Here is an 11844-nt window from a genome sequence, read left to right as displayed (position 1 = left end):
CCTGTCTAAATCTTGTGTTGTCTGCACCTTCGAGTTCCTGATCTCGGCGCATCCCAACCCAAAACCTACCACCTTGGGTATACCCCGCGGTGGGCAGGCGGATAAAACCCGACAGCTGGGGCTCCGATTGTTGTCCTGATCGCACGGTCGGCCACATCGTCTGGGGGCCTCCTCGTACTACCCTTGGGTTGGTGGGAATCGGTCGCATCCGCTGTCGCACGGTGGACATCGGCGTTGTGGCGGGCCAGCTACCGCGAGTGAATGATGCTGCACGCGTCGTAGTTGGGCCCGAGCCAGCTACGCACTGGCGGACGCTGCGAGGCGGGCGCCGGATTGGAGTGAGGCGCAGCCGCGGCGTCGCGACCCGTCCGGGGTGGACGCCCTTGCTGCTGGTGGACTGAGGGGTTTGGCTGCGGCGAGCCTACCCCCCCTCCCCCCCCCCGAATGGGCAGGTTGCCGCACACCGGTGGCGTGACGCGGAGCTTTCTGCCTGCTGTACAGCGGCACGCTCCACCAACGTCCGGATATTGCGGTGGAGCTCCTGCTGTTGAGGGTCTACAGGCCCGAGTAGGTTGCATAGGAGCATCGCTGCGATGGCGATGTTCTGCCCGGCCCACTCAAACTATGGGGGGCCGTTGGCGTCCGCGACAATGGCCTGCTGGACTTGACTGGCGCACACCTGCGCGCCGCCTGCAATGTTATGAGCATTCGGCTTGGAGTCGCGTCGAGGGTGCACCGACGCGGGCGGCGGCTGGTGCTGCTGCCGCTGGCGTAGGTCCTCACTGTGCGCCTAGGTGTTGGCCAAGGCCTGCGCACGCAGGTCTGGCAGGGTGTGCGTGTCCTCGGTTTCCACCGGGATTGGTTGTCGCCCCTGCACGTCCGACATGGCGCATTCCCGCAGCTTGGGGCAGCTAGGGAACGACACGTCGCCAATGCTGGAACCCTCATTAAGGAGGTCATCGTCAGAGAAGAGATCGTGGAATGAGGCCGGGCCGTACCCTGTCATGCTCACGAACTTGATCGCGAGCGAGGGTAGTGGCATGGCTCTCGGGAGCTCCCTGGCGTATACACCTACGGCGTTCGTGAGGCCAAACATGGACAGGCCGCACGGTGAGCGCAGTGCAATGGAAGATGTTGTGCGTAATCTGCTCGTGTCCTCGACGGAGGACCCTCCCTTTTATAGTCCAAGGGGGGTTCTTCTTTATAGGGAAACTAAGGGTGTAAGGATTCCGACCTCGCCGGTCAGGGTCGTCAGCTTCGTCAGTCGGGTCTGCCCATCACCGTCCAAGTCCTGCATCGTGGGGCGAGCGTCTTGTCTTGTCCCTGCGTGTCATGCTCCGTCGGTCGGAGGTCGTAGGGACGTCGATAGGTACGGTTTGTTTGTCACGCCCTGTCCCTGGCACCACGCCCGGTCACTCCATCGCGACGGGGGCGTGCCCACTGTATCATGATGACATTACACCCCGTCCCTTCGCGAGGACGGGCACGTAGAATAGTGGCGGCCTGCTACCACAACAGAGGGGACTGTGACCCTCTTGGAGGGGGTGGTTGGCTGTGTACGACAAGTTGACTCCGGAGCTCATCCTTATCCTCCGCACCTACCCCAGGGGCCCGCTGGAGCGTAGGGTCTGGCCCCCGACCGGGCGTGCCGGTTGGGGACGTTGCCAAGTGTAAGGTGGAGCTCGGTCGGAATCTTCTGTCGTAGCCATGGTACGGACCTGGTCTCCGACCGCCTCCTACATTTCAGGGACATGGACCTTGGTCATCCCGACCGAGCTGTTAGTCGGGTTGTGGGCCGAGGCGGCCCAAATGATGTTGTCGCCTCATGCAGACGGGCGCTTGTTCCAAGCGCAGCCTCGGGCTGGTCAACGAGTAGTGAACCCGCTGGAGACCCTCGGTCCCTGGACCTGTCAAGTAGTATTGATCGTGAACGTAAATAGTATATGTAGTATAAGGGTACCATGAGAAAAAAATATTAATGACATAAAAATCCATTTTATTTGGACTATGTTTCTAATTCTGTATCTTTATTTTCATTTATAACTGAAAAAATAATTATAAAATTCCCCTTCCTAACTGAAAAATAATTACAAAATTACCCAACTAATGAAAGGTTAGATCTCCTGTATATTATATACCACTAAATGGTGGTATTATGTACCATAAAAGATCTCTACCGGATTAGTAAAGTCAAGTGAAAGAGTGCTCTATTTAGGCTCTTCTCCTGGTGTGTTTGTTGTGGCAGGCACACTTGACAAAGATGCAGTTCACGTGGAGGAATGAGCAGAGATAGATGGTGCAGTTTGTCTCTTCCATTTTGGTAGGCACTATTAGCGGTGATTTGGGGAAGTCAGCAGCTCCAAGATAGCATGCCACTAGGGTTCGTGACCATGGGTGCCCCTTGGTCAAATCAGATGTTGAGATCAGCAAAATGTGGTCAGAATTAGACAGTTAATGATCTCATTCCTACGATTTTATATTGGAGTAAAGTACAAGGCAGTAATTTTGGTGCATAGTTAACTTGGCCGTATGATGCGGCGTTAAAACAGTGGATGTCCTATAATTGAACCAAGCATTACGCATTCATTTTCAAATTATAAAAATTTTCTTAATTTGCAGGTTAACCTAGTCTCTAAGCTATGCTGTCTATCAAATTGTTAGAGATACCTTGTCCTTTAGGTAAGTAGTATTTTCTACTCAAAAACAAGAATAGACAGTAGTGATTTGTATTGTGCTAGAATGTGCTTACTTCTTACACTGCTAAATTTTCATTCTCCAATTTAGACTTCTTATTTAAACCTTTATGTTGTGCTCTGTAGACCACATGTTTAGGGTAGAGAGGTGAGATCACCCATCATCTCCTTACGCCCATTGCTTAATTTGCCAATGTTCTTTTGATCATGTGTCTGCTACACTTCGTCACTTGTACTTACCCTTTCTCTTTAAATGGTCCTTGCTTAAATTTATCATCTGTAAGGTTCTTCCTTTCGTAAATACTAACATGAATTGATGTTGTACCTTTCTGGAGTTCGTGGATTATTACTAGGGTGGGACTCGTTAAGGAAATAAGAAACGCCACTCAGTTGATCAGTCTCCGACTTGGTGAATTGGTTGCGGAACCATATATCAAGTGCCCCAACTGCGAATGTGGCATTGACACTAGTAATGCAAAGTTCAGTTAACTTGTGTGGTTGTTATGAGTCATGACTGCTTTGTGTATTTTCTTGCCCAGTCGTTTGATAGCCTCTCATTGAATTTATAAAATATCATTCCATACAAGCACTCTGATCCAACATAGTAGAGCTGTAGGAACACTTTCTTGTGTAGGTCATTTGCTCTTCGTAGACTTCTCACGCAACATAATGGCACGATGCTATAAGTGTCATGATTAATACGAACCCATATCTTGATGAGCTGACAATGTATTCTTTGGTTTTTGGCGCCCTGTTCCAAGCCTAATAACCACAGCCCACCGCTCATTTTCAGAGGGGTGATTAGTCATTGGTTCACTGTCACACCTGCACTTTCTTGGCCATATGACTTGCCTAACCATAGCTGTAAGAAAATTTTGCTTCAAACAGAACATAAGTTTCTTTTTGCTTGATTCATTAACATTGTCTGGCATGTTTCACATTCTGGACGGCTTTGTTTTTCTTTGATACCTCACATCTTGATTCGCAGGTTTCTTTAGTGTGGCCAGCACTTCCTGCTGGTGTCAAATTTGATCCGTCAGATTTAGAACTCTTTAGTTTTTCAAAAACAAAGATTTAGAACTTCTTCAACATTTTACAAGGAAAAACTGGCATGCTGAATTCGAATTTGCATGCACTTATTGATGAATTTATACCTACTGTAGAAGAGATGGAGGGAGGAGTGTGCTATACACATCCCAGAAATCTCCCCGGTACATGATTCTTATTTTCGAATTTACTAATACCTCTGTTGAGTAAATTAGTAATTGTCTTAATTTGATGAATGCATGCATTTCTTTTATTCTGGTAGGTGTAAGGATGAATGGTAGCAGCCTCCATTTCTTCCATAGAGTATCAAACGCATATGGTTGTGGTCACCGCAAGCGTCGCAAGATTAGTGATGGCAACCATGTTTTTGATGAGCACATCAGATGGCATAAGACTGGAAGAAACAAAGTCATATGTGATGAGAATGGTGTCGAGAAAGGCTGGATGGAGATCCTCGTTCTTCATAGCCTACCAATTGCCGTCAAAGAAATATGGCAAGTCTGAAACTTGTGACCTTCTAGTAGAATCTGATGCATCTGCTGCAAAAATTGATCCTAGAACCCTGAGGGCCGATCCTCCCCAGCCTAGTCACCCGAATAATAGCTCATGTTTAACCGAGCAGCATGTTGTTGCGAATTGCTGTCGATGTGTAGTCTATCATAAAAAGGAAGCAAACTCTGATGTGTGTGTAGTGCACTAGTGCGACTAACATTTGAGCCGTGGGTGCTTGGAGCACTGCCGGTACCTGTGTGGCTGTGTGTCTGAGTGTGGGCTTCACTTGTGTGCCCAACATTGTGTCATTTCCGTTCAGGGATGAGAGAAGCCGTGCGCATACAGTCAAAACAGACACACACGGGCCACGGCTCCAGCTAGGAAGATGAACACCAGCGCACGCACGCGGCACGTGTACGGAGCTGCGACCTCTCCCACCACTAGCTAGCAGCCTCGATCGAGCCACAGCCCGCCGATTGGACAGGAACCCCGTGGTCTGAAACTCTCTGAATCTTGAGCTCTGAAGACTCGCCCATGGAGCTCCAGGGTCAGGGATCGCGGGACAAGGGGTGTTGCATCGCACATGGAACTCTGAATGTTGAGCTCTGAAGGCTCGCCCATGTAGAGCCTCCGCCGCCGTGAGGTCGACGCCGCGGCCGTGCGGGGACGAAACCGATTAGGTTGGGAACGAGAGACGGCGCCGTGACTGATATGAGAATTGGGCCGGTGCAACAAAATTACCTCGGCTTAGTTGTTGGGCCGCCAGTCTAGCCAAGCTCTCTGTTAGCCCACAAGGCGGCCCCAATCGTCACGGTCGGCTCGGATCCTGCTGCTCGTTGCCGCTCCGACGATTCTTGTGACCTCAGGGGTGGACGGCAAATGAAATACCATCTACCCCCCTCCCCCCGGTTCCTGTTCGCCGTGGCCACCGTCGATCCTGACGCTCCGCCCGCTGGGCAATGGCTGGTGCTGGGAGGGAGAGACCCTCCCGCCGCACGGACGGTCCGTTCTGGCCGGTCATTCACGTGACGCGCGGCGAACAAAGATGCGCGCCGCCGCATTTGTAAATGGTGATGAGGGTTCTCGCCTGCCGGTACCACTTCCTTCGCCTTCACCTTTGCCGTGGCATGAGAGAGAGAGAGAGAGAGAGAGAGAGAGAGAGAGAGAGAGCTGAGATGCATGATGCAGTGCGCGAATGCGATGGAGGCATCCATCCTGCACTTCAACGACGGCCTTACATTGCCTCCTCGCCGCCGCCGTCAGAAGAAGAGCTCCTCCCTGCCCGCCATCTAGCGCGCGACGATGACTTCGGTCGCCTAGCCGATCACCTCGTCATCGGGGTGGCACACATACGGCCAGAGCGTCGAACCTCGCCGCCTCGCGCAGCTGCAGGTGCAGCTCGGGGTCCCACTGCCTCGAGCCACTGCTGCAGCGTCGCTCGACCATGTCTTCGTCCGCGCTGTCCCGCTCGCGCCCTTGGACTCCACTAGGCCCCGTTAACGCTTGCCGCCCTCCGCTCGACCTGCTGCCATCCATGCTGGCACCACAGGTTGTTTACAGCAGTCTCACGGATCTAGGCTCCCATCAAAGTGTAAAAATTTTTCCTGGGCTTAGTTGTTGGGCCGCCAGTCTAGCCTAGCGCTCTGTTGGTCCACACGACGACCCTCAATCGTCACGGCCGGCTCGGATCCTTCCGCTCGTTGCCGATCCGAGGGTTCACGTGACCCAGGGATGGACGGTAAATAAAATACTATCCACCCCAGGTTCCCGTTTGCCGTGGCTACCGCCGATCCTGACGCTCCGCCTGCCGGTTGCTGGCCGGTGCTGGGAGGGAGGGGCCGTCCTGCCGCGTGGACCGTCCGTTCCGGCCGGAAATTTCCGTTACGCGCGGCGCACAAAGATGCGCGGGTGCCGCGCTTGTACATGCCATGCCGCTGAAGGCCTCGCCGCGCCGGCGCGGTCTCGTCCGCTGGTGACATCACCGTCTTCACCTTCGCTTTCACCTTCGCCTTCACCGTGGCATGAGAGAGACGCCTAGCATTTCGCACCCGATTTCACGATGCGAGTCGTACGGGTTCATCCCGTTTCAGTCTTGCTGGCTTGCTGCCACCTAATCCATTGCCACAAGCAGGGGCTGCAGGTCAAGCTGGATTAGAGGTGGGGGGGGGGGTGGCGGCGAGCGCTTCACGCCGTTGGTCGCTGTTTCTCTGTGGATGACGACTGGCGCGGCGGCTCAAACACACACCGACTGTACAAGCCTGTCCTTTCTTGACAGAGCAGCAAGCCAGCAAGTCATGGCAACACTACAAACATATGAATATATGATAGAAACCCAGCTGAGATGCATGATGCAATACGCGAATGCGGTGGAGGCATTCATCCTGCAATTGGACATCGGCCGTGCCTCCTCGCCGCCGCCGCACAAGAACAGCTCCTCCGTGCCCGCCTAAGTTTGAGTACGAGTGCTCTTTGTTCCTCTCAGTTTAGTTCAAAAATTAACGGTGTGTCTGTTGGGCAACATCCCCCGTCCCACCCTTTCTCCTAAAATAAAGGAATTTTGGTATCGTTCACGTCTCCAACAGTTACCCAAACATCTCCCCCAAAACCCGGAGCGCCCCCGTGGCCATCCATTTCTACGAGTGTTTCTCTCTCCCCCATCGCTCCAAGCCAACGGTCACGGGACTTCCTCTCGCTCGTCTTCCCCCACGGTACTCTCTCTCGCTCGTCTTCCCCCTCTCCGCCACCACTCGATTCAGCGGTGGTGCAGTCTCTTCTTCCTTCCTCCGCATTTGCGCCCTTCCCCGGTGTACTGCGTCCTCTCTTCATGCGTTTTCGTGGCTTGTAGGCACCGCATCGAGCCTGTATATCGGCAGGAGGTCGACGGCGATGACACGGTTGCCAAGCTCCGGAGGCCAAGCCCTACTAGGGGAGGTTCTTCGTCGGGTCCAGAACCACCCCCACCCAGTATGCATGCCCCTGCTCTGCCCTTCCCCCCTTGACCTAGGGATTTCCCTCTCAGATCTAGGCCATTTTGTTTTCCAATTCATGGCTATATCGGCGTATAGAGTTGCTTGGTGCTACTCTCTGCTTTGACCGTGGGATTTCCCTCTCAAAATGAGATTTTTGGAACAATTATTGTTATGCCGATGTTTAGTATGCCTGTAATGTATTTCTTAGAGAAGTTGCTGTCCATGTATTGAATTTAGTATGCCTGTAATGTATTGATTTCAGTATGCATGTCCATGTATTGAATTTAGAGAAGTTGCTGTCCCTGTTCTTCACATAATTTCTATCCATGTTCTTCACTTAAGTTGCTGTCCAGACTTTGTTTTGTGTTTTGGAACAGACTTTGGTTACTGAAATAGGGTACATAAGTATCTATAAATGTTGCTGGGAAATGTACTCCTGTTTTCTCTCATGAGATGCACTTTGTAGAAATTTTATTTGCTTAAGTTTACATGACTTATCTTGTGCTACTACATTTGTAGAATCGTCATGGAATCATTCTGGAATGAATTTAGTTCCCAGGGGCAGGACAATGGTGAAATAAATTACACACCCACCATTGACGTCACTGCTATGAATGGCACCCCGCTTGATGTGCCTTCGAATGACCAGGTATGTCGTATATAGTTCTCATTGACCAGGTTATGAATATGCATATAGGAGGTGCTTCATTCTGGAATGATTGATGGTCCTGTGTTTCAGGAGGCAGAGGCCGCAAGTATGCCGGCTCCTGGTGGAAAAAAGAAGGGTACTACCTCGAGGTCCAAGAATTTTGCTCAAGATGAAGACGAGGCACTCTGCTCTGCCTACCTGAACATGTCAAAGGATGCTGCAGTTGGGGTGAACCAAACTTACAAGTCATATTGGACAAGGATAACTGAGTACTACAATGAAGTTACTAGGAATCCTACTGTGAGGTCTCTCAGTTCTCTGCAACATAGATGGGGAGACATCTAAAAAGATACCGCCTGCTTCTGTGGTTTCTATAGTGACATTGTTAGGCGCAATCAGAGTGGGAAAAGTGAAGATGACAAGGTAATTTTTCAATAGTTTCGATGGTTCATAAGTGATACATGTGTCGGCGCAACCTTATATTATATATGTGTAGGTGAAGGACGCTCTGCAAATGTATGCCGGTATCGTTGGAACCCATTCAAGTTGATTCATTGCTGGTTAATTCTTCGCCATTCAAGCAAATGGAATGACTGGTTAGCGAAGGAGTGGCAGAAAGGCACCAAGAAGGCTAGTGTCCAAGATGTGTCTCAAGGTTCTCCGGGGGCTAGTGTCCAAGATGGGACTGAGGGTTCAACTGTTCCTACCCGGCCCATTGGAAGAGACAAGGCAAAAAGGCTGCGCACTACCCCTACTGACACCTCTTCTAGTAGTTCAGCGTACATAGACGTGCTGCAAAAGATTCATGAAGATAGGTCCAAGTACGATGCAAGAGTAGAGGCTGCAACCATTGAGGAAGCCCAGGAGATTGCTACACGGGCTGAGAGGAAGCTTGCCCTGCAGGAGCAACATGTTTCGATTCAGCAGAAACAACTGGAGATTGCAATTGAGATTTTAAACCTGCAAAAGGAAGAACAAGAAGATAAGGTCATGAGTCTTGATGTGGAGAAGATGGCACCATGGGTCTGGGATTACTATATTGCGAAGAAGAAGAAGATTGCCTCGAGGGCGCTTGCAAGTGGCGAGGGTTCAGATGCTTGACAGCCATGACAGCCATGACAGCCGTATTATTTTAGTTAAGTCATAGCTGCTTGACAGCCATGACAGCCATGTATCTAGTATGTGTGAGAACAATGGTTTGTAATATTTGTATTTGTGAGAACAATGGTTTGTAATATTTGTGAGAATTATGCTTGTGAGAACAATGGTTTCAGCTCTGAGAATTATGCTTATGAGAATTATGCTTCTATATGGTTTCAGCTGTACGTATGATTGTATTCAATATGGCAGCAACTTGTATTTTGAGGCTGTGAGAGTTATGTGAAAACAATGTTGTGAGGTGCATTTTGTTTGTTATTATTTGTATTTTATAACTGAATCTGGGCATGTACATTGTCTGTTGTTGTTTCAAACAAATGTTTCTTCAATACGGCAAATTATTTTCAGGAATTATGCTGTTCAATAGGGCAAATTTCAGCAACCTGTATAAACTTCAATATGGCAGCAACCTGTATGCAAATAAAATCCATTCAGAATGGCAAATAAGATCAAGCTTCAACTGTTCATTTCCATACAAAAACTGATACATTAATCCATACAGGACTCCATACAAAAACTGATACATTAATCCATACAGGACTCCATACTAATTGTTGGCCCTATCTCCATACTTGCTCCAAATATGCTCAATCAGATCAAGCTTCAACTGTTCATTTTCTTGTCGGCTCTGGATCCTACGGTGGTTCTCCATCAACAATGCTAGCTTCGGCACGTTTGTATTGTCATCGCCCAATCTGGGATCTGTCACACCTTCATAGTCCGTTGCCCGCAGCTGAGGCAATCCTCTCTCGTACTCGATACCCATGTTGTGTAGTATGACGATACAGTCTACAATATACTTTAGGTCGACCTGATCCCATAGCCTCGCTGGCCCTTTGATGATTCCATATCATCCTTGCAAAATACCGAAAGTCCGTTCCACATCTTTACGAAATTCAGCTTGCCTGCTCGCAAATTCCCCGTGCTTGTTAGTTCTGGGCTGTTGAATATCATTGATCAAAGTAGCCCATGGGGGATATATACCATCTGCCAGATAGTAGCCTATATTATACTCCCTACCGTTTACATTAATTTGAACCTCCGGAGCATTACCCGCTGCTAGATTGTCAAACACTGGTGAACGATGCAGCACATTGATGTCGTTCAATGATCCCGGAAGTCCAAAAAAAGCATGCCATATCCATGTATCATAGCTAGCAACTGACTCAAGAATAAGAGTAGGTTTTTTTTAAAAGTGACCTCTATATTGACCATGCCAAGCGGTAGAGCAATTTTTCCACTCCCAATGCATACAATCAATCAAACCCAACATCCCTGGAAATCCACGTGCTTCAGCAACTTGCAATAATGTTTGTATTTCATCTCTTGTTAGCTGCCTTAAGTACCTAGGACCGTATAGATCAACAATGGTCCATGTAAACTGGTTGACACTCTCAATTATGGTGCTTTCTCCCATCCAAAGGTACTCATCTAGGCTATCAGCTGGACCTCCGTATGCAAGCATGCGCAAAGCAGCAGTTACCTTTTGTATCGGAGCCAAGCCCCAAACTCCCGCAGCATTTTGTCTCCATTTAAAGTATGGGTTTGCTTGCTCACATGCGTCCTTAATATCTTCAAACATATTCTTTGTCATTCGGAACCTGTGAAGACAATGAAATCATAATAAGATAAGGATGGAGAGAAGGTAAACAAATAGTGGGACACTAACCGGCGGCAAAACAAATTTTCACCATAGACCGAGTTGGAAACGAAATAGTCCTCCATCAAACGGAAATACCCACTGTATCTATCTCGTGCAATGATCCGGCGTCCTACAATTGAACCCCGACGTGGGTTAGGTTTGTTTTCTTCTTCCTCTGTGCCGATACGAGCAATGGTGGTCGCCACCAATATGTCGTCATACACTCTGGAACTCCCTTGCCTGCGTTCACGCCGAAGCTTTCGAAGCCATACCATCGTAAACCTAAATCGAAAAATACACATGAGCTATCATTTTAGTCTATACTGTCAAGATCAATACAAAATTATTCCTTTATGAAGTCAGTGGGTGTGCATCTATACTGTCAAGATTTCAGTACACATAATGAAATCGCAACGATTGCAGAAAGTATTTAGTTAACATTGGCACTCAACCAAGCTACATTTACCGCAAGATCATCTGAAGAATTCAAGCTATTTGGCATGCCATGACCATCCAACAGAAATTACTTCCACAAATCCCCCATGCCTTTTTTTTCATACTACAGACAGGTGAATGGCAGGCATCAGCGCGCAACAGAATACGCGCCTATCGATTCAAGATGAACTAAATGGAGAACCACCAAATCGACCCATCATTTTTATTCTCAAAAAGCAAACAGATGCGCTGAATAATGATGCAGGACCCAAGACCAACTTTTGCCATCGAGACATACCTTCGGCCGTGAGCTTCGGCCGTGGGCGCGTCGAGGCGTCGAGATCAGGCTGTGGGCGCGTCGAGGAGTGGCCGCGGGCGTGTCGTGAGCTTCCGCCCGCGCGCGCGACTTCTTTCGCTCGCCCGCCCACGCGCGGGAACCAACCGCCGCCAGCACCGCCAGTCGGATGGGGAGGCCGAAGCGAGACACCGCTGGAAACGGGGGTTCAACCGAGTTGGGATAATGGTGGGTCCTACGGGATTTTCCCCTAATATGGGTTAGGAGATGGGTAATGTTGCTGGAGATGGTCTTACGCTTAAGATCTGGTATGTCATTGTGTGCATGGTTATACTGTGACTGTGTTTCAGAAAAAGAAAAAATATAGTAAATAAGTAAATAAAACTAACAAGAAACCTACAGCACTGGGCCGGCCCGGCCCATGAACACGCACCCAGTCATCGTCGCGGTAACGAGCGAGCTGC

General features: G+C 49.5%; 1 pseudogene; it reads left to right on the top strand.

The window, feature by feature from the left end:
* Nucleotides 1–1040: 1040 nt before the first annotated feature.
* LOC112900740 lies at nt 1041–8951 on the top strand (annotated as a pseudogene).
* The last annotated feature ends 2893 nt before the right edge of the window (nt 8952–11844 follow it).

Source organism: Panicum hallii, chromosome 7 (assembly GCF_002211085.1).
Source record: "Panicum hallii strain FIL2 chromosome 7, PHallii_v3.1, whole genome shotgun sequence".
NCBI lineage: Eukaryota > Viridiplantae > Streptophyta > Magnoliopsida > Poales > Poaceae > Panicum > Panicum hallii.
The sequence above is the reverse complement of the archived record's forward strand: the minus strand, read 5'-3'. Positions and strand labels throughout refer to the sequence as shown.